Below are 22,088 nucleotides of genomic sequence, written 5' to 3'. Positions count from 1 at the left end.
AGCATCACCCACCCAGGCCCCACTGTTCACTTTGAAATCATCCCTGACACTTCCTTTTCCTTCACAATTGACCCTTGTCACTCAAACTCAGAAAAGAGCCGAGCTCTCCCCCGCTCTCCACCTCCTGACTCCACTACCTTGATCTAAGCACTGGCCTCTATGATTTTTAAGTCATAGCTTTCTTCTCTGGAAGGTCCCTGTCTCCCTCCTCACTCCATCCACACTGTAGTTTTCTAAGATGCAAAGCCGACCACATCAAGCCCCCATTTTAAAGTCTGCAGTGCCACTGGGCATGGTGACTTGTGCCTGTAGTCTCAGCTACTGGGGAGGCTGAGGTGGGAGGATCACTTGAGCCCAGGAGTTTGAAGCTACAGTGGGCTGTGATTGCACCACTGCACTCCAGCCTGGGCCACATAGTGAGACCTTACCACTTAACAAAAAAATTAAAATCTTCAGTGTCTCTCACCCACCTGTAAGAACAAGTCCTGACTCCCTCATCTGGCCTTGGAGGCCTTTGGTGATGAGGCCCTGTCAGTTTCCTCTGCTGGCTCTCTGCAGTCTCTGCTCAGACCTGCCGAGCCTATCACCACATATGATCACATTTTGTATGTTCAAATCTCTTTGCAGTCACTCATAAGATTTTGGCTGCCCTTTGTTTCCTGAAGAACTTTTACTCATCTGCCAAGACCCAGTTGAAATGGCCCGTCCTCTGTAAAATCTTTTCCAGCACCCTGAGGCCCCACAGGCCTCTTCTTCCCCTGGCCAGACCCTCTCTTATCACACCTCACATGGTACTATAATTACTTAAGCAACCATTCTCCTGGCAAGACTAGGGGCACTGATGGGGAGAGGCCTATTTCAGTCCTATGGAACCCCTTGGTGCCTAGCAGGGAGCTGGCGTGCACAAGGCCCTCAATAAAGATCTGGTAAAAAATGAGGGAAGGAGCTGAGGTCCTTCGGGGAAGTCCTATAACCACTTTGCCTTGACTGCAAGCCAACAGCAACCTTCCTTCCCAGAATTCCGGGTTGCCTCGAGTTTCGGCAGAGCCAAGTCCTGCTGCTGCTTCACAGAATCAGCAGGAACGGACTCTGAGCTGTTTCCTCCTCCATTCGCAACAGCTATAGCCCCGGCACCAACAGCTCTATCAGCTCTGTCCCAGGGTCCCGTGGCTCCCTCCCAAACCCCATGGGTCCACTGCACCCATGTCCCTCACTTACCCTCCTGGGTGTGTGCCAGGCAAGCTGTACCCCAGGAGCGGGCCTCTCCTGTGCCCTGGGATCTGGGACTCCAGGCTGAGGGTCTGGAGGGGCAAGGAACTGTCTGGAGCTCTGCTGCCAGTGGCAGGGCAGAGACACAGAGAGCCGCTGCTGCAGAACCCACAGCCACCCCCACCCAGGACTGCGGCTCTGGCAGCCGCAAGGAGCCTCCCGGCATCGATCAGCTCTGCTACTCCAAGCCTCCTCGGCGCGCCTGGCTGAAGCCAGGAGCTTTCTAAGTGTGTGTAAAAAGAAAGAAAATGAAAGAAAATTAGCCAACAGAGGCCATCGGTGGGGGCTTGGACTGTAAAGCACTTGCCAGTATAGAAATGCCACTGGATGGGCAGTGGGAGGTCCTCTGACAGGTGTGTGCAAGGGGAGGGCTACCTGGAGGTCCAGGTAACTGAGGGTTAACTCTTTAAGAGCCAAGTCCTCTGCCAACTAGGTTTTGGGTCTTGTTTTGTTTTAATGGGAATGCATACAAAATCACAAGGTGCAGCAGCCCTCACTGGTACTCTCAGCACCTTTAGATGGCTCAGGGCTGATGAGGTGAACATCACTGTCATCCTAAGGGGCTAGGGCACTGCAGTGTCTCTGATCAATTCATGGGGGAATGGGCTGTTTGGCCCGGCACTGAGTAACCCTTCAAGGACTGCAACTCCCTCTCTCCTGTCCTCAGCCACAATGGGGCTTTTGATGTCACCTCACCATCTCCATTTCCGTCAATGGGATCATCGCAGCTCTGGAAAAATCCTGACTCAGTCTGACCATTCCTGGTTCCTTTGCTCCTTCCTGCTTCTCTTTTTGTCTTCTTGTGTTTATCTCATATATATATATATATATACACACACACACACATATATATATGACAGGAAAAATTATGTATCGTGTGTGTGTATATATATATATTTTTGTCTAGCCCACTATTCCAAGCTCTGGCATTGGAGGTCTGATGATCACATTCCTTGAAGCCGAAGGGCATAAGCCTTTCTTCCAACCCTAAAAATTAGTCCTGTCCTCTGGATTCCTGAAGCCTTCATTCCCTTTGGCTATTTGGGGAGTGGTCTAATTTGGGGGCAAGTCTAGGACATTTTGGGCTCTTTAGGTTTTGAGGCTAAGGGGTTCTTAGGGTGGGGACCAGTGTGAACTGCATTTGAGGAGAGTGGGCCATCTGGCTTGAAAAGATGATGGAGGGATAGAGGAAGGGAAGAGCCAAGGCAGCCAAGGAACCGCGTTTGGATCCATATCAGCATCAGCCTTGGGGACCCAGCATGAGGGGGTATGCACGCCGGGCAGCAGCAGCAGACTCTAGCCCAGGCTTGTGGTCTTGTGGACCTGGCTTCCCATCTCACTTCCCCTGCTTTTCAGCTAAGACATCCAGGACAAGCTACTTAGCCTCTCTGAACCTCAGTTTGCCCAAGGTGAAATGGAGAGAGTGGCACCCATCCTTCCTTGTCGTGGTCATCTTCAGTGAGAGCGTGCACAAAACTCCCAGCTCATACTCTGCACCAAGCAGCTGCTCCAGAGACCTGATTTCCTCTCTCCCAAATGACCCCGCCCCCAAATCTTCCAAGGGGCTTATGGAAGACACTGAGAACTAGTAACGAGGTTCCAGAAAGCTGTGAAATCCGACCCACAGCAGGAACCTGCCCAGGAGGTGCACAAATCAGGGTTTCTGGAAGGCAGGCAGCATGGATCCGCTGGGAGAGCCAAGCAGGCTCTGGCTTTTTAAGAACTGGCCCTGCAGCTGCCAGGTGAGGGTGGCAAAAGCAGGAGGGGGCAGGCATCCCCAGCTCACTCACAGCCAGCCTCTAGATCAAAGACTCTATCCATCCCAGTTCCCCACCCCAATTTTGAGCCCCTTTCAAAAACACATGCGCCCAGGCACAGCAGGATGTCATACCTTCGAGGTGGCATCACTAGGCATTTTTCTGCTTCTAGCTGCTTCTCCCCAGCCCACTTACCCCCAGAATCTGCAACTAAACCCCTAACATATTTGCTGCATGAGGTGAATGGAGTAGTGGGGTCATGGACTTCCAGGTAAAGTGATGGAATGATAGGTTCCAGATTAAGAATGTTCTTGGCCTTGTTCAATCTTCAAGTTTCCTTCTTGCAAACAAAAGTGAGGCTCCATCCTCCCAAATCCACATCTCTTCCTGGGTCCTATCCCTCTCCCAATCTTTTCTTTTTCCCTTCCCTTCCTGCCTCTCTCCTCTGCTTTCATGCTATAAAGATTTGGGAAGGAAATACCAACACATGCTGGAGGGAACCTTAGGCTGTTTTCTCTGGGCCTCAGTCTACCCCTCTGAGAACTGGGAGGCATAGAAAAGCCCTGCAGCCCTGGCACACCATGCGACTGTATCAAGCCCAGGAGAGGCTGGAGAACTTCACTTGATGACCACACAAGGTTATAGCAGTGCATCCCACCCGGCTGGGCTCGCTGGCAGTCCCTCTCAGCAGGCAGCCCGCAGCCTGACTCAACCAGGATGCACTCATTTCACAGATGAGAAACCAGAACCTGAGGGCTCACAGGGGTGCCTCCATAGATCAGAGACATTTCCAAATCAGACAGCTCCAAATCCGCCCTCAGGAGGCACCGTCCGCCTTCACCCCTCTGCCTGTTAGAATGGGTGTTTCCCACCACTCCTGAATGAGGGTGTGACTCCCGGTTTCAGCTGGACATTTCTTCGAAGTGCTTGCTCCCCAAATGTTATTTTAGGTCATAATTACACTCCCTGGCAGGGGTGGGCAAGGCCCTCTGACCCTGTTTAAAGACAAGGAAGTGTGAGCAGGGGCACCTCCCTGGCCTGGGCATGTTTGGCGTTGGGGTGTGGCTGTGGAGAGCTCAGGCAGAGGGGTGTGGGAAAGTATTGGCAAAGGTCAGGGATACATCAGTGTCGTCCAGCCTCCACTCCTCTCCCCTCCAGCTCCCTCTTGCTTCAGTCCTGTCCACCGACATCTGCACTCTCCCCTGGCCAGAGGAAGGCAGCCCAAGGGGTCAAGGAACTGCCTGAGCCCATACCATCAGTGACATGTGCTTGGGGGGCACTGGGTCCCTCTTTTGAGCAACTCACATGGGACTCACGTGTTCCACTTCTGCTCTGAGTGGGTCCTCACCCAGGGATCTCCCAAACTCATGTAGGCTTTTCTTGTGTTTGAGTCCTCATTTCTGCCCGTTCCTTCTCTCTACGAACTTTGCCTATAAACATCCTTTGCAGTCGGCATTCACTTCCAACTCTGGTAATTCCTAAGAGTGTGACCTTGGACCAGTGACTCCACCTCTCTAAGCCTTAGTTTTCTCACCTGTAAAATGGAGACAACACCAGTGTCCTCAGTGTTAGATAAGAGAATGCATTTCAGGGGCCCAGCATGTTCCCAGGTGCACAGAAGATGGTCAACAGAAATAGCTGTGGTTGTCATGTCTATCCTGATTATCCCCAGTTAGAAATGGTTTCTCCTGTGTACATTACTGCCGGCCAGCTTTGCATTTTACACATGCTGTTCTAGAGTATGGATAGTGATTCCCATCTCTCCTCTCCAACCACACTCTGAGCTTTCAGAAGTCACCTACAACTCCTGGCTCAGCACTGGGCACACGGCAGGTGTTGCACACGCTCTCTGGTCACCAGGTGTGCTATGACAGCTCCCACTTTAACCCCTCCCCAGGCTCCCAGCCCCTCTGGGCTCTTCGTTCCCTATCTCTGCTTCCTCACCAAGCATTCCCACCTTGGTCCTCTTCAACTGGCTTTTGTCACCTCCCCTTTCCAGAAACCACTCAGTTCAAGATCACTGTAGCCCTCATCTTGCCAAGTCCAGAGGCCATTTCGTGGTCCTCCCCTTCCTTGGCCTGTAGTAGCATTTGACACTGCTTCTCACCCTTCCTTGCAAAGCACTTGCCTGGAGACCCTGCACTTCCTTGGTTCTACTCCTACCTCTCTGGCCCCTCCTCCTCTATTTGCTTTGCTGGCCCTTCCTCTCCCTACCACTAACTAAGTGTGGGACACTTCAAGGCATAGCTGTGAGCTCTTTTTTTTTTTTTTTTTTTTATCTCCCTAAAGACACTGGCTTCCTCGGTTATCCAGTCCCATGGCTTTAAATATGATCTATATACTGATATCTCCCTGAGCGGCAGATTCATAGCTCCAACTGCCTAAGCCACATTTCCACTTTGATATCTAATGAACACTTTAAAATTGACATGTCCACACCATTACCCTCCGTTTTCCTGTACCAAACCTATTGCCCCTTCTCTGGTCTTCTGCTAGTCTTAGTAAACAGCACCAGCCTCCACCCGGTTATATGGTTGTATAATAAAAAAATTTGACTGACTTTCATCCCTGGTTCCTGGAAGGCAAACTCTAACTCCTTGGAAATTCCCAAGTGGTAGGAGCATCTCTGTTATTCATGAACCCCTTAGAGCACACCTGAGTTTGTGCTAAGAGATGAGATGACTCAGGATGGTGGCTGGGCACCAGAAGGAACAACCATGCCGTTACAGGGTTGGGGCTTTGAGCCAGCCTGGCCTCCACCAAAGGGAGGGTGCTGGAGACTGAGTTCAGTCTCATGGCTGATGATTCAATCAATCATGCCTATGTGATGAGGCCCTAATAAAAACTCTGGACACCAAAGCTCAGTGGAGTTCCCAGTTGGTGAACACAATGATGTTCCTGGGAGGTGATGTGCCTTGATTTCATGCCCTGAAAAATGTGTGGGAGCTCTGTGTTCAGGGCCCTTCCAGGCCTCACCCTGTGTGTGGTTGGTCCTGATTTATATCCTTTATAACAAAACAGTAATCATAAAAGTGGCACTTCTCTGAGTGTGGTGAGTCATTCTAGTGAACTATCAAACCAGAGGGGGTTGTGGGAACCCCTGAGTTTGTTGCCAGCTGGTCAGAACTGCAGGCAGCTTGGGGACCCTCCTGGCAGTTGGTGTCTAAGTGGGGGCAGTCTTATTGGGGACTGTGCCCTTTAACTTGTGGGGTCTGCATTAGCTCTGGGTGATTAGTGCCCTTGATGACTTGTAAAACACCATTGGTGTCAAAGCACACCCCATCACCTTTGATTCTTCTTTTTCCTTCTAATCTCACCCCCAATGTGAGAGTAGGTCAGGTCAGCTCACCTGTCACATCTGTTTGGAACATAGCTACTTCTCTCCTCCACTGCCACTGTCCTGGCCCAGCCGCCATCATCTCTCACCTGGATAATGGCAACATTCTCCTTGCTTCCGCTCTTGCCCCCTGCAGCAGATTCTCCAAACAGCAGCTGGGGGAGCCTGTATCCCCCACCCAGCCCACTCAAGACCCTTGAGTGCCCCACCTCGCCTGGAATTAAGGCACAGCCTCTCACCTACCTCTCTGACCTCACCTCTCACTTCTCCCTCCCCTGTGCTGTCCTTCGGCTTCCTGGCTTCCTTGATGTTCCCCAAACACCCAAAGCTTCAGCCTGCCTGAGGCTTTTGCTTGTCCCTTTTCCTGGAATGTTGTTCTTGGTTTTCATTCCCTCATTCCAGCCTGAAAGGTCACCTCCTCCAAGAAGCCTTCCCTGAGCACCTTATATAAAGTAGCCCCTCCCCGTCTCTCCTCTCACCCAGGTGTATTCTCCTTGACAGCCTTTACAGCATATTACATGTGCATTTGTGTATTTGATTATTGTCCATCTCTCTTAGGAGAATGTCAGCTCCCTGAAGGTAGGAACCATGTCTACTTTGTATTCCTAGTGTTTGGCTCCATATGTATTGCTGAATGAATGAATAAATTGCGTGCCACCAAGAAAACTGGCCAGCTGGAAGAGGTATCATATAAATGATCTGGTACCTCATGGAACGTTTTGCTTTCCAGCTGGTTGTTATAAGGATTTATTTACACAGATGTGGCAGGAATCGCAGTAGGGCTGTACAGTTTCAACAGCTTGAGCTCAAGAGAAAAAGTGCTTTGTTAGTAGGTAACAAACAGATGCTCTGAAAGCACAATGTACCAGGTCATTTCCTTCAAAAATCACTGCAAGATTAAACACAGAAACACAAGTGAGAAAAATACATTGAATGTGCAGTCTCATGACTTGGGTTTTAATCTTTTCTCCCGCATCGTAGTTGGGTGAGCTTTGGCAAGTGGCCTCCCTGCTCTGTGCCTCAGTTTTGTTGTCTGTAGAGTGGGGATAATGGTAATGCCACCGACCTATGTCCCAGAGTGGCTGTGAGGGTTCTATGAGAGGCAGGATGGCAGCAGGCCCACAGGACTTTATTTGGTTGACTCCTTTGTTAACATCTACCAGGGCAGGGAGTCCCAGGACATTTGGGCAAGAAATAAAGAGTCAGTACCAAGTAGACCTCTAGGAATAGTGACCAATTTTCAGTCTCCCAGGAAAGTTGCTGAGAGAAGAGACTTTGCTATAAGAGAATAAGAGAAAAATGCTGAAACCAAGTTGCTGTATTTATTGGGGCTGTTTCCTCAATCAACTGTCCCCTCAATTCCAAGATCTCAGACATGGTCCTGGATCCTACCCTGTGAGTAGAGTGAGTGAGAAGCATTAGAGACACGGAAGCTGAGCATCACTTGGACACAGAGAGCAGGGGGCTGGTGGGATCAGAGGCCAGAAGTGAAGGCAGGAAGCACCCTAAGCCACTATTGTCAGGAGAGCTTGGATTTTAGCCTGAGGACATCAGGAAGCTACTGGAGGGTTATAGTTAGGGAGTGATGCGAGCAGATCTGTGTTTTTAAAGGAACCCTCTGGCTACTGCCACAGGGTGGGTGATCAGGGACAGGTGTAGGAGTGGGAGCAACCAGGAGGCTAACCCAGTGGTCTAGGCAAGATATGGCGGTGACCTGGATTTGGTGATGCCCCCAGGAAGTGGATAGAAGACAATGACAGTCAAGACACGAGCAGAAAAGAAGGGAGAGTCAAGGATGACTCCAAGTTTTGGATTTAGGCAAAGGCAGAAAGTAAGACATTTGCAGAGATATTTGAAGGTATCTTTGCCACACTCTCACCCTACACTGAGCTCCAACAGTCCAACTGCCAGCGCCTCAGAGTGGTTTTGACTCACAGTGATCTCAGAAGGTCAGCTGAAAAGGGATAGGAGGACCTTTAAGCCAGTGTCAAGGTCCACAGAGGTGAAGCTTTGTTTCTGCTAAACTCAGCAACCATCACCAACCACATCCAACTTGTTCATCCTAGTCCATCTCTCCACCACTGATTTTATAAATCAAAATCACTTTGGAGTTGATGCTAAGAAAAATTATTTTTTATATTCAGGTTTTAGTGTCCAGAAGCCCATTTTAACTATCAAATTGTTTATCTCTAACTCACTGCTTCTCACTTCATGAGAGTTTCTTAGTAAAAATAATGTTTGCAGGCTGAACTATTTTGCTATGGCCTTGAGCAGCCACTCTGTGGTGGATGGGCTCAGCTGGGATGGTTGTACTGTTGCTTCTGGGTCTTGCTGGGAAGGTAAGGTGGTAACCAAGTGCACCATCTACTTAGGTGTCTGCATCACACCTCTCCAGAGAGAGAGGTGGAGACATGAGTTTTCCTTCCACACACAACTCTCTCCCCTTATCCCACTACAGCTCCAAGTTCTGTGCTATTGCAAAATAAATGGTCACAGTTGCCAGGAACAAGCTGTCCCTGTTACAGCCTGAATTGTGTCCCCCAAATTCATATGGTGAGATCCTAACACTTGCCACTTCAGAATGGGACTATATTTGGATATAGGGTTTTTAAAGATGTGATTAAGTTAAAATGAGGTCATTAGGGTGGGCCCTTACCCAATCTGACTGGTGTCTTTATAAGAAAAAATTTGAGCACAGACATATTCGGAAGGTGAGGACACAGGAGAAGCCAGCTGTCTAGGAGCCAAAGAGAGAGGACTCAGAGGAAACCAGCCCTGCCAACACCTTGGTCTTGAACTTCTATCCTATAGGACTGTGAGAAATGAATCTCTGTGGTTTAAGCCCCCCTAGTCTGTGGTACTTTGTTATGGCAGCCCTAACATGAGTACATGAATACAGCCCCAAAGCCAGCTCTCTCAGAACTGCAGCTCCACGGACAGAAGGAAGACTATGTGACACTGACATTGGCTTTGAATAAAAAAAATTTGTTTTGAGAAAAGAACACTTTAGAATGAAAAGTGCCAACATAACCATTTTCTTATACAGCTGACTAGCAAAATGCACACACACACACACTGGTGGGGCAGAAGATTTTTTCTTAACTCTAACTCCTCTTTGTGATTATATAAACAGTGAACATTCCACTGGGGGAAATTTAGAAAGTGCAGAAAAGCACAAAGAAAAAAACAAGTCACCTGTTATCCTCCCACACTTTTGTATCTGTTTCTTCTATCTTCTCTTTCTCTCTCTCCCCACTCCTTTCTCTCTTGCTTACTTCTGTTTTTGTCTACCTATTTAAAAAAATACAGTTTGGACTAATTTTGGCAAATTGCCTTTTCACTTAATACTGAAATATGAACACTTTCTCCTCCATTATTAAAAATTCATCTCAAACAGTTTCAATGGCTGCCCAGAATCTTCCTTCTGTGATCTATATTGCCACAACCGACTCCCAGTTCCCTGCTGCCGGCCATTCGCGTAGTTTCCTATTGTTAACTAATATAAATACTGCTGTGATACACATCCTTGTAGATCAATCTTTGTATGTATTTTGGGTTATTTCCTCAGGGCAAATGTCCTAGAAGTGAAATTACTAGCTCCTTATATTTTGAAAGAGGAAACTTTTTAAAAGCCTTTAAAACTTTCTAGTAGGTTATACCACTTTCAAGGGTACAACAATTTCTCATCACATATATTAAAAGATTCCCAGGGTTTCTGTTATAATTTTAGACATCTTCCAAAAATAAAAAGAAACAAACAAAATAAAACCAAAGTTACCTGTCTATAGTCAATACAAGAAAGTGACAGCCATCCCTGGATAAAATGAAGTTGCCCTTCAGGTGAGAGCCTGGTTACTTAAGAAAGGAAGGAAAGGAGGTGGCCTGGCTGTTTTCTCAGCATTCTGTGGAGTGGACACCCATCTTACAGATGATGAAATGGAGGCACAAAGGGGTAGAGTCACCCACGTGCCCAAGTCATGCAAAGCTTGAGAAGGAAACAGTCAGGATTGAAATTCAATTTTGCCTGACTCCAAAGACCAAGGGCCTGGCCGTTATTCCAGAGGGTCTGTGAGTGCTGGTCTTCACACAGGAACAAACTGCTGAGTAGGGCAGCCGCAGGACGGCTCCCAGATCCAGCCCTGGTGTCCTGTTCTGCTTTCCCATCTTGCCAGCAACATGAGGTACTGGGTGTGCAGGACCAGGAAGATGCAAAGCTGGTGTGTACCCCAAGGGAGCACGAGCTGGTGCAGCCCACCTGACCCTCACCAGGTGATGGCCAACATGCCCACCTGGCCATTTGCTCATCTGGAACACAAACCCTCATCACTGTGTTGACCCCACTAGAATAGCCACAGCTGTGTAACAGCCCAGACAAAGATGCACTAATGAGGCTGTGTCAGAGAAAACATGTATACAGATAAAAGCAGGAGGGAGAGCAAAAATACCCCAAACATGCCACGGCAGGGAAGTGAAATTATGAATACATTGTTTTATCCATTGTCCAGTCTTTTACAAATGTAATGTTGTTTCTGCAGGGATGTGGTAGCAAAATAAGGTCTTTGAAGTCAAATGGACTGGGTTCCAGTCCTGTGCCTGAATGGTCAAGTGACTTTGGGCAAGTCACTTCACTTCTCTGAGCCTCAGTCTCCTTGCCTGCACAATGGGGATAACCATCGCATCTTGTTCTCAGGATGAACCTATGTAAGAGGTGATCCTCAGTACTGTGCCTGGCACATGGTAGGACACGGCAAATACCAGTTCTCATGCAAATTAGCACTTCACTAAGCCCCAGGCATGAACAAGGAGACAAGGCCCTGCCTTGGGAGGAGTTGAGTGTGGGGAGGAAGAGACAAGGCTATTGAGGTCATGAGCAGTGCAACAGAAGTGAAAGATCAAGTCCACATTATTTTCAGAAAATTATCATGCTTTCGGTCTTTAGCTCATGATGGCAGCAAAACTGGAGGAGGAGGCATGCCTCACCCCTGCCAGCTCTTTAGTCTCTCCCCAGCATCATCTTTTGCTTTTCTATCAAAAGGTACCCACGCCCCAGTTCCCAGAGCCCTGCTCTCTTCTGGGGCCAATCTGGTCTTCTACAACACACATGTATGACCATGGGTTTCTAGACCACCCCAGAGAGCACTTGAGAAAACAACCATGAAAGAAACATGTGCTTATTACATAAAACTTAGAAAACACAGAAAACCCAAATCGCCCATAATCTCTAAACTTAGAAGTAACCACAGTTGACCTATAGATGATATTTTGATGGAAGCTTTCAAGGTTCCTTCCCCATCCTCTTCCAAGGAGCGACACGCATGGTGGTGATTTGGGCATTGTGACAGGTCCACGGGGAGGGGCTGTTGGGTGGGGCAGGCTCTCTCTTGTCAAACTTTGGAGCAGCGGCTAATTCAGCCTAGGAAGGAAGCCAGTTCCACACCCACCCACCTGCAAGGCTGTCAGGGAAGTGCCACCCCAGAGCCACTGGCAGGGGATCTACTGGCCCATTCCAGAGAACTCCCAGGTAGTCCCCCCAGGATAAAGAGGCTGTGTCTCCTAAGACTTGTTTGTAAACAGATGGTTCAGAACCTCAAGCTTGTTTTCCCAGGGACACTATGATGACGAGGGTTTCAGGCTAGCCCACAGTGGCCCCATTAACCCAAGACAGGGGCCAAAGACGGTGCTCCTAGGGTCAGCTCAATGCAAAAGGCCACTGAGCTCCAAGGACCTCTGTAGGCTCCCAGGCCCCACCCAGGCTCCCCCTTCTCAAGGCTTCAAGTCAAAAACACCCCTCAGTGGACTGACCTCAGGGAGATAGTAATTGAAAAACCATCTGATGGCGTTAAAAGATGCTGACGTGTGGATGACAGATATGACAGCCCAGAGCCCACACAGGAATATTGCTCTTTATCTCAAAAGGACATTTAGTAAGCCAAGCACACTTCTCTTTTGGTAGAATATCACACCAAGGTAAAGTGGCAATGCGTAGGCTCTGTGAGGACTGGGGAGGCGGTCACCCGCTGGAAATAAGCCCAAACTGCAGCTTTCAGACCTGCTTCTGCCTTTACTCCTCCTCTACTAATAGCAGGAGTTTTTGAAAGCCACTGCTGAGGGCTTCAGTGTTAGGAAGTGGGCTAGGGAGGCTGGGCATTGGACAATGGGGGTGGAATGGGGGTGGATGATTGTGCAGAGAGGCGGTTTGTAAACTGGGCGTTTCTAAATCAAGGCAGCCAGAAGCTCTGGATGCACACAGATGCGAGTGGGCTTCTATGGGTGCCCCCAGGTGAACCAGGACCCATGGCTCTCACACTCACCGTCTCCTTTGGGGTTCACGGTCCACGCTCTAAGTGCAGGGAACCCTAAGAGAAAACGAGATCAGAAAAGCACGTTAAGGTGGCTTGTATTTTCCGAGTCACAAACTGGGGGCCAGGGATTCAGATCTGACTGAAACAGTTTTAAATGTACTGTTTGAGCCAATCCTAGTACAGAAACCGGAGGATTTCATGCAAAAGTCAGGCTTTCTGGCTCCGCTGGGGAGGACTGAATCTCTGGGCCAGGTGCCAGCAGGATGGGCTCCCCTCTGCTCTGGTGTCTGATGCTGCGACCTGCAAAGCTTAGTTGTGCCTCCTCCCTGGAGACAAATCTCCCAGGCTTGGCTGGGCATCCTCCCCTCTCCCCTCCCTTTGCTGGATCCAGACACACAAACTGGGAACTCTGGAGGAAGACAGCTGGGCTTGTCTCTTAGAGAAACCAAGGGTGAGAAGGTAAAGTCAGGCTCTGGACAAAGTCTGGGGTTGGGGCCCTTTCCAATATCCCTGGCCTGTGGCTCTGGGGACTGAATCAGTCAGGGACTTGGGGGCATCCCTGTCATTTGAGGAGGGTTTAAGGAAAGAACTCTACAAAGGTGTGGCAGGAGTAGGGAAACCCGGAAGGATGGTGTGACTCCTGGGACAAGCGAAAGCAGGGGGATTCCTTTCCTGCACTCCTAGTCCTGAAGGAGATGGGAGGACGGGGCAGCTTCCAGAGAGGGCTGTGCAGAGCAGATGCTTGATGGGAGCTGTCACCTGTGATCAAAGTATGCAGCCAGCCCAAGGGACCCTAACCCTGAGGGAGGGAGTTGGGAGGCTACACACTCTAACTTCTCTCCTGGTCACTCTGTATCTCGCCAGAGCTCCTCAATGGCCAAACCTAACAGGAAGCCAGAGGGAGAGGAAGCCCATTGGTGCAGCCCTTACCAGCCACCTCCCTGGACACACAGCAGGCAGGATACCAGTGCTGAGCAGATCCTGAGGGGCAAATGGCAGGCATCTGGCACCATGGCCCTGCCTCCCTGTGTCCTACTCACTCATAGGGTTCACACCCTCAGGCCCCAATCCAGGGCTAACCAGGTCCTACAAAGTGTCTGAAGGCTCCATTCTACCTCACTGTCTATGAGTTGGCACTGAGCACTTGGTGCCGAGCCCTCCTGAGCCCCGCTGTGCTGCTCAGCTGGCCTGAACCTGAGCTTTTGCTCTGTCCTCTGGCGCCCCGCCCTTGCTACCCTCACCTCAGCACCTGGAGCTTGCTGGGCCCTGATCCTCCCTGCCCCCTCCCTCCAGCCTGTTCTCTTCTACTGCACACCCTTCAAATTCCTACCACTGTTGAGCCAGCCTGTCCCCTTCCCAGAAAAACAGCCCATCCCAGAGTTCACAGTGATCCAGGAGCCCAGTTGCAGGGAACCCACAGCCACGAGGCCAACACAGAGCAGTCACGGGGCCAGCTCTGGAGCCCTAGAGCTCCCTGCCCCAAATCTTTTCTGGGAAAAACATGAGCCCGACAACAGGCAGCCAAATGCAGGGTTTCTTGGAACCCAGAGCTAGAAGTGATCGTCAGCTTCAGCACCTGCTTTGTATAGATGGGGAAACTGAGGTCAGGAGAAGGGTGGAGCTTGCAGTGGCCACACAGCCGGAGAGTGGCAGTGCCAGTATTTTGTTTGCTCACAGGCTGTCCCTTCCTTCTGGCGTGGGATCCATGAGGCTGTGGCCATGTCGGGAGACTGGAGTTAGCTCCCTTTGACAATAGCAGTGTTACTAATAAGGCCAACTTGGAGGGGTTCCTCTGAGCAGGCACAAAATCTAAATCTAAATCTAAAACCCCAGAGTATTTACTCTTCACTACAACTCCATGAGGTGGGCACCGTTATTATTCCCACGTTACAGGTGAGGAAGTTGAGTCCCAGGGAAGTTACACGGTACTCACAGCACAGAAGCAACCACGTCAACATGACGATAAGAACAACCAGCATCGCTGGCCAGGCTGTGCTCCCGGGTTGGCCCTGTGCAGAAGCCCTCACACGCAGTGCCCCATTAAGCTTTACCTGGAGCATTACTAGCTGCACGGTCATTGAGACGCCCTCACTGTTTTGTTCCACGCATTGGAGCAAACTGACCTGTGAAATTAGGCCCACATCTCCACATCTGCTGACCCTCTGTGGCCTTTCCCTGATGTCCCCCTGATGCCCATACGAGGCAGAAAGCTGAAAACTGGCCACCTGTCATGCCCAGCCCCTTCTAGCCATGCTTGAGGGGCCTCCCCAGGCTCCCCTGGGCCCACCTGCTCCCTGCCTAAGGCCCTGAACTCCTGTAGACTGTAGTGTCATCCTAGGGCTGTGGGCGGCCAGGCCTGTCTGTATCAGCGGGGCCCCCGTCTTCTCCAACGGGGACTGTTGGGATGAAAGATTGATGAGTGATCTGTCCTCACTGGTGAATTTTTAATTACGGAAGAAAGGAGACCACAGCCCCTAGCCCAAACCAGGACTGTGGGGAGGATGGTTCTTGGATGTCACCACTGTTAAAATTTCATCTGCATTGACAGCAGCCATGAACCCTGCATACAGGTTTTTCTGTCCATAAATAAAGGTGAAGGCCTGGGATGGAAAATAATTGGTGAAATTGGAAAAATCCCCTGACTTCTAACATGGATGGTTCTGGAATGATATGTGAGTAACTGAGCTTAGGACCCCAGAAGGCCAGGGGCAAGTCCAAGCAGAGCAGGCAGTGAGTGTGGGAGGCCGAAGCCATCCCAGCTGTTGGAATCTATGATTCTTGCCCTTCTAAATTGCAGGTGACCGCACCTCTCACCCTGGATCCTCTTACAGTCAACCAGCTGAGATGGGGCTGAGCTCAGAGCATGGCCTGGGGGCCTTGCAGAGGCTTTAATCAGGAACAGGGCCCAGGTAAGCCACTGTCCAGAAGAGCAGGATGCCTGTGGGATTATCCATGACTCAGGTGGGCCTAATTTCACAGGTCAGTCAGCAAAGTGAAATCATCGCCTGGGCTGGAATCTTGGCTCCATAGCTTCCTGGCCCATGTTCTTGGGCAAGTCACTTCAGCCTCCTGAGGTTCAGTTTTGTCTTCCATAAAATGGGGGTAGAAACAGCTCCTGCAGAGGGCTGTGGTGAAGGTAAGAGGAAAGGATGTATAGAAAACACTGAGCACTCTGCCTGGCCTTGGTCAGTTCCTTTTTTTTTTTTTTTTTCTGAGGAAGGGGCTCTCTCTATTGCCCAGGCTGGAGTGCAGTCGTGCAACCATAGCTCACTGTAACCTCAAATTCCTGGCCTCAAGTGATCCTCCTGCCTCAGCCTCCTGAGTAGCTGGGACTACAGGCACAAACCACCACACCCGGCTAATTTTTTAAAAATGTTGTTTGTGGAAATGGGATTTTGCTATGTTGGTCTTGAACTCCTGGCTCAAGCAATACTCCCACCTTGGCCTCCCGAAGTGCTGGGATTATAGGTCTGAGCCACCGTGCTTGACTGGTGAGTTTTTCTTGATCAACAACCAAACAAGGAAGAATAAACCACCCATTCTACTTTCAAATGGTTTATAAACTAGTGAGGATCTCACACAGCCCAAAAACAAGACTCGAAAGGAAGAATCGAAGGGAAGAAATCAGGGCTGGAGGCAAAGGGATCATTTTAACTTGGGGGTAGCAATCAGGGAGGCTTCATTGAAGATTAAAATACACCTCCACACACTTTCATCCTTCGAAAGCTCAGGGACTAATCTCCTTGGGTGGAATTCCTGCCTGCATCCTGAAGTTCTCTCTAGGAAAAGTGGGTGGCAATGAAGTTCCAGTGTGTACCTGGTTCTCTGTGATACCACTGTTCAGTCAATAAAGTCATGAGTCATTGGCTCCAGGAGCCCCAGGATTTCCACAAGTCCTGTCTCCTCCAGGAAGTCTCTCAGGATTGCTTCAGCCCACATTAACCTCATTCTTCTCATGTGCCAGTAGCACCCAAGGCCCAAACAACATGCCCTAAATAGCCTGCTTCCAAGGTAGACGCCTTGGGTTCTAATTCCAACTCCACCCTCTGCTCCCTGTGAGATGTTAGGCAAATGCCAGCTGCTCTTGGGGCCTGAGTTTCCTTGTCTGTGGAAAAAGGGTTGGACTAGCTTAGAGTCCCTCAGAGTGAGCTCTGGGGAGCACTAGTCTTTCAAGAAGCTCCCTGTAGCTCCCACCCCCCTTGTAGATTTCACAAGGCAATGACTAAGGCTCTGATAAGTCCTGCAGCATAGAAACCAGCTTAGTTTGGTTTGACCCAGCATTTCCCATATTAACTAGACCTTGAAACCCTTTATGGAATAAATTAGCATTCCTTAGAATACACTTTGGGGAATGGTGGCCTCAAAGATCTCTCAGGTACCTTCCTTCTCTGTCATTCAGAGATTTAGTAAGTCTAAAGTGTGGAATTTCACCGCTTCAGTAACTTTTCCAAAATGTCTTTCCTTTATTTCTGGCTGAGATATGAGGTCCCCCTGCCTCTTCCAGCTCTCAGGGCAGGCACTATGTCTGGGTCTCCGTCACAAGAATCCCTGTGTTGCATTGGTGGGTGTGTCTCAGCCTGCAGTGGCCATACGCTCTTGAAGGAGGGACTGTTCCTGGACGCTGGTGTGTCCCAGGGGTTGACAATCTCAGTGCCTGAAATGTCCATGTATGCTCAATCAAAGTTTTTGAATACAGCGGTGAGGTTTTAAGTATTTAACAAGCAGCATGACCTTGTCATGTGCCAAGGGGGATACTAGCTATAAATAACCAACAGGGCTTTCCTGACCTTGCTTGTCAGTCAAACATCAGCCCTGGTGGAATGAATGAATGCATGAATGAATGAGATATAAGACCTGTATAAGAGATTGTAACTATTAACTAAAGAGGAAAAGCACTTTATAAGGCAAAGCCCAATGTTGTGTTTTTTAAGTGTTTTCCCTTTTCTGGACTTTTCTGGCTTGGCTGTTCAGATGTGGGGGTGAGGGCTTGGTGGTGCAAAGATACCAGACTCCCACCATGACACCAGGCTGGAGCCAAGGCCAGATGGGAAAGCAAGCCTTTCTGTGTCCTTAACAGAGCTGGCAGCAGCTTTGGTGTTTCAAATGTCCTTCTGAAATCTGAATCCAAAATGAAACAATTTTTCAAGCAAATAATACCATTGATGTTAGTGTTGCTGCAGGAGGTTCAGCAGGCCCCAGAAACTCAGAGGTGAGAACGTGCAGGGCGCCCTCAGGGCACAACCCAACCCAAACGTGGGTATTCTGGCTACACAAGGTCTCTGGCTCCTTGAGGCTACCTGCCTTGCAGGGGAAGGAACAGTCTGTGGGTACTTTAGGCATTGGCCTAGCTAAGAGACACATTTTTTTTTCCTGATTATACTTGATAGTGCCCCAGGGACATTCAAAAATGCCACACCTTGGGACCCTATGCTGTCATGGGCTTCGGGGGCCTGGGTCAACAGTGAGAGGGTAAGGGGTGGTGGAACCAGGGGGAGGAGTCTTGCAGCTGCAGGGGAGATAAGAAAGGGTCAGGGCCTTCTCTGAGTGATGGGCTGCCCTTGGCACCTGCTGAGCTCCCGGATGGGATGGCTTCAGATTCCCATATTGGTTTCCTACTCGGCCAGGATTTGACGCAGATACTCCCTGGTTTGGGTTACAGAATCCGGATCATGGCTTCCTGACCCTTGGCTTCTTGGGCGGTTTGTGGAGGAGGGGGAGGTGTTGAGTTTTCAAGAGGGGCCGGGCCCAGGGTGCATTCAGAAGGCTTGGAGGAGAGTGGCCAGGATGGAGCCAGGGCTACCCCTCTCTGGCGGGAGTGGTGCCCCCACACTCAGGGACCTTCAGTGAGGACCCCCTCCCATTGCCACCCAGGGACAGGAGGCACACTCTGGGAAACCTCTCCAAGGAGAAAGTCTGAGTTTAGTGTGCGTATCTTATGTTTAACACCTCCCCGACACTTGCTAAATTCTCTCTTAAACAAGGAGAGCAGATCTCCACTGGTAGGATGCAGTATCCACCCAGGATTTAATAGCATCAGCAGTCTGCCTTCTTTTTCTAAAGTTTTTTTAAATTGTTACTTTCTATTTATGACAGCTGTTACCATTTTTTCCCATTTATGGTAGGAATAAAGTTTCACTCTAAAATAAGTTTATTTTGGTTAAAAAAAAAGTGAGCTCATTTGAATAAAGATTTTCAGTACTTTTTAGCACAGGTGTTCTGATCTCCAGGTGTGGAGGGAGGGAAAGAAACAACTGGAGTTTGGGAAACTCTCATCTAGTCCAACCTACCCACAGCAGAGATGGGCACACTGAGTCCCAAAAGACAGAGGCATTGCCCAAACACACCTCGTTGTAAAGGACTGAGGCAGGGTAAAGGACTCAGAGTTGGGGGCTCCAGCCTTTGTCCACGTTGTTGTCTCTTCTTTGTGAGGCCAGGATGTGAATGTCTCTCTTGGTGTGATCCTCACAAGGTTGGACGGGGCGGGGGGGAATGTGGGCTCATCGACCTGCTGCCCCAGGGTTCTGGGGCTCTGTAGGGGCTGGAACTGAGTGAGCCTTTACATCTCTACCCCCACAGAGCTGGTCGCAGAATTGATGCTTAGTGGGAACCTGGTGAAAGGATGGATGGATGAATGGATGGCTAGAAAGAAAAGTGGATATATGGAGATATAGATAGAGAGAGAAGGGGATGGACAGATGGATGGATGGATGGGTTGGTGGATGAATTGGTGGTTGGAGACGTTGATAAATGAATAGATGGAGATACAGATAGGGAGAGAAAAGGATGAGTGAATAAAAGGATGGGTGGAGATGTCAATGAATAAATAATTTGGCTGATGACTTAGGATTCTCCCTGTCCCATTACTTACCCAAGGTTATTTTCATTCCTTTAGAGAACTAGCAGAAAGTTCACACACACACACACACACACACACACACACACACACACACACCTTTTTCATTTACCAGTGAGACACTGAGGCAAACATAAATGACGTTGCCCAGGGGTCCAGGGCCCGGGCTTCTCATTTTGCTTTTGAAACTTACTCCCCAGACTTGGATGAGTTGCCTCCCTTCTCTGGGCCTCCATTTCCCCATGTGTAAAACAAGAGTGAGTGAGTCAACTAAATCCCACCCTCCTAGTATCCTGTGGCTCCTTTAAGGCCTGCCAGATGCCAAAGCTTCCCCATGCCCTACCGTGTGGACGGCAGGTTCTGAATCTGTCAGATAGACTGGGCTTCTCTAAGAGGCAGGTGCTTTCTTGCAAGGGGATGCGCCAGAGCCAGCCAGACAAGCAAGTGGTCCCTGGGGGTAGCATCAGCATCTCGCTCTGCCTTTGGGACCAGCTTATGTAAAGGAGAGAATATTGGAAAGACTGGTGACATGAGGTCAAGGCTTCAGTACTCCAAGAGATGCCTCCTTTCCTATATAAAGCTGTAATGTGGAGGCCTGGACAAACAAAGGTGGGAGGATAGGGCAGGGGCAGGAGGGAGAGGCTTCTGGGTTAGTCAGTCCTGGGTTCAGATCCTGCTCCTGCCACTTCTTAGCTGTGTGACCCTGGGCCAGTTCTCCCAGCCTCTCTGAGCCTCATCATCCTCCAAAATGTGAGAAAGATGATGCTCCCCCTCGCTGGAGCCTTGTGCAAGGTTGGGTGTAACAGATGCTAGCTTACTGTCCTTCCAGTCTGTGAACCACAAGGGAAGAGCCTGGATCTTCTTCACTAGGAATTTCCCCACTTACTAAATGTTTATTGAGCACTTACCACGTGCCCGGCCCTTTCCCCTGCTCTGGGAATGTGGTGGTGAGCTAAGGCAGCCCCAGTGTCTGACCTCGTGGCCTTCACAGTCTGATGGCCATTTACCAAATGGTCACTCAAGTGGGAAATGTCACCTGAGATAGGTTCTGTAAAAAAGGTGGAGTGGAGGAGGGGCTACATCCTGGGGCCCACTTTGTGTGATGATCCTGGGCCAGGGTCATCAGGGAGGTGACTCAAGCTGAGACCTGAAGCTATGCAGGTGAGGAGCAGGTACAGGTGTTGGGGGCAGGGGAGAGGCTGGGCGATGCAAAAGCCTTTTGTGGGAGGGGCGTGGCACGTTCCAGGACCAGTGGGGAAGCTGGTGTGGCTGCAGCAGGGGGTGAGGACTTGTATGGCCTCAGACGAAGCTGGAGACGTGGCAGAGGCCTGACCACCCAGGGCCTCAGGAGCCATGGGCAGGGCTTTGGGCTTTCTCCTGAGAAAAATGGGGAGCCATTAACAAATGCACAGTGGAAGGGTGAGAAGTCTGTCCTCTGCAGGTAGACAGTGGGTGCAGGACTCCCAGAGGGAGGCTGAGAGCAGTGAGGTGGCCATGCCACCATCCAGGCAAGAGGCAATGGTGGCCAGACTGGGTGGTGGCCACAGAGTGAAAAGCAGCCAGGAGTAGTCCTTCTCCAAGTTCTGGTGAATGATTGATGTGCAGGGAAGAGATGCCTGTGGAGTCCTGTACGATGTCCCCTGCCTCCTTTCACTGCTTTCTCCTAAGGCCCTGAAGCTCAACCACAGCCCTACAGCCTGAGGCAGGCCTCAGCACAGGACAGCTTCCCTGTAGTAGGGTGTCCATGCAATAGTGAAAGTGATGGCGTTCACAATTCCGACCCACGGACTTCACTGTTTACAATCTCCTTTCACAGCCTTTATCATAGTCGCTCCTCACAGCAACTGCCACGGTGGGAAAACCCAAAACCAACCTCTTTCCTGCATCCCTTTAGAAGTAGAAAGGCAGTCACCATGGTGGGGACTGTGGTTATAAAGTTGATGCTCGTTATTTGTGGTAGTTCTGCTCTATAAAGTCACTGTGGGTGCTGAATTGGCAAATACCGAACCTTTGCTCCTAGGAAATACAGGGTCAGGTTCCTGGGAACCTCTGGTCACAACATTTTCACCAACTGATCAATATATAACCTTGTTTTAAGTATTTTTTGTTTGTTTGTTTAAAGATGCCTTACTTAATACCTATCGTTGGCTCATTAACGTTGGGTTCCCAGCCAACAGCATCATAACTCACATCTGGATGAAGCTGTCTAACACACCATTTTCTCCGTAGGGCACAGCCCGGCCTTCTTGGCTGAGGAACACAAAACAGCACGGCAGCACCGCGCTTCGGGGCCATTTCAAACAGCAAATCCACCAACAGAAAGCACACAGAGGGGGAAATATGTGGTATCACACAGACTGCAGAAGGCACCCCTGCTTATGGGACAAGCTTAAAGCAGGAAGGCAGAGCGTCACCTGGCTCGACCTCCACTGGGAACATGCTGCGGGCAACTCCCATTTTCCACCGCTCTGCACACGCCTACAAATCACCACAAAAGCACTGTGAGTATTGATCTGGGTATACACATTATCTGGGTATATACATTTTAAGAAGGAGGCGAACTCGCGCAT

At 49.9% G+C, this 22,088-nt stretch overlaps 1 protein-coding gene across 8 annotated transcripts in view; it reads right to left on the bottom strand.

The window, feature by feature from the left end:
• ATP2B2 (ATPase plasma membrane Ca2+ transporting 2) overlaps nt 1–12,721 on the bottom strand; it is a 299,071-nt gene extending 286,350 nt beyond the window's left edge. For all 8 annotated transcript variants that reach the window (XM_017847503.1, XM_017847498.1, XM_017847490.1 and 5 more), the window contains exon 1: nt 12,675–12,721. The gene's annotated coding sequence lies outside the window, so the exon portion shown is untranslated. The remainder of the gene's footprint in view (nt 1–12,674) is intronic.
• Between the last annotated feature and the right edge of the window lie 9,367 nt (nt 12,722–22,088).

This window comes from Rhinopithecus bieti, unplaced genomic scaffold, assembly GCF_001698545.2.
Source record: "Rhinopithecus bieti isolate Rb0 unplaced genomic scaffold, ASM169854v2 scaffold_29378, whole genome shotgun sequence".
Classification (NCBI taxonomy): Eukaryota; Metazoa; Chordata; class Mammalia; order Primates; family Cercopithecidae; genus Rhinopithecus; species Rhinopithecus bieti.
This window is presented reverse-complemented; position numbering and strand designations above follow the sequence as displayed.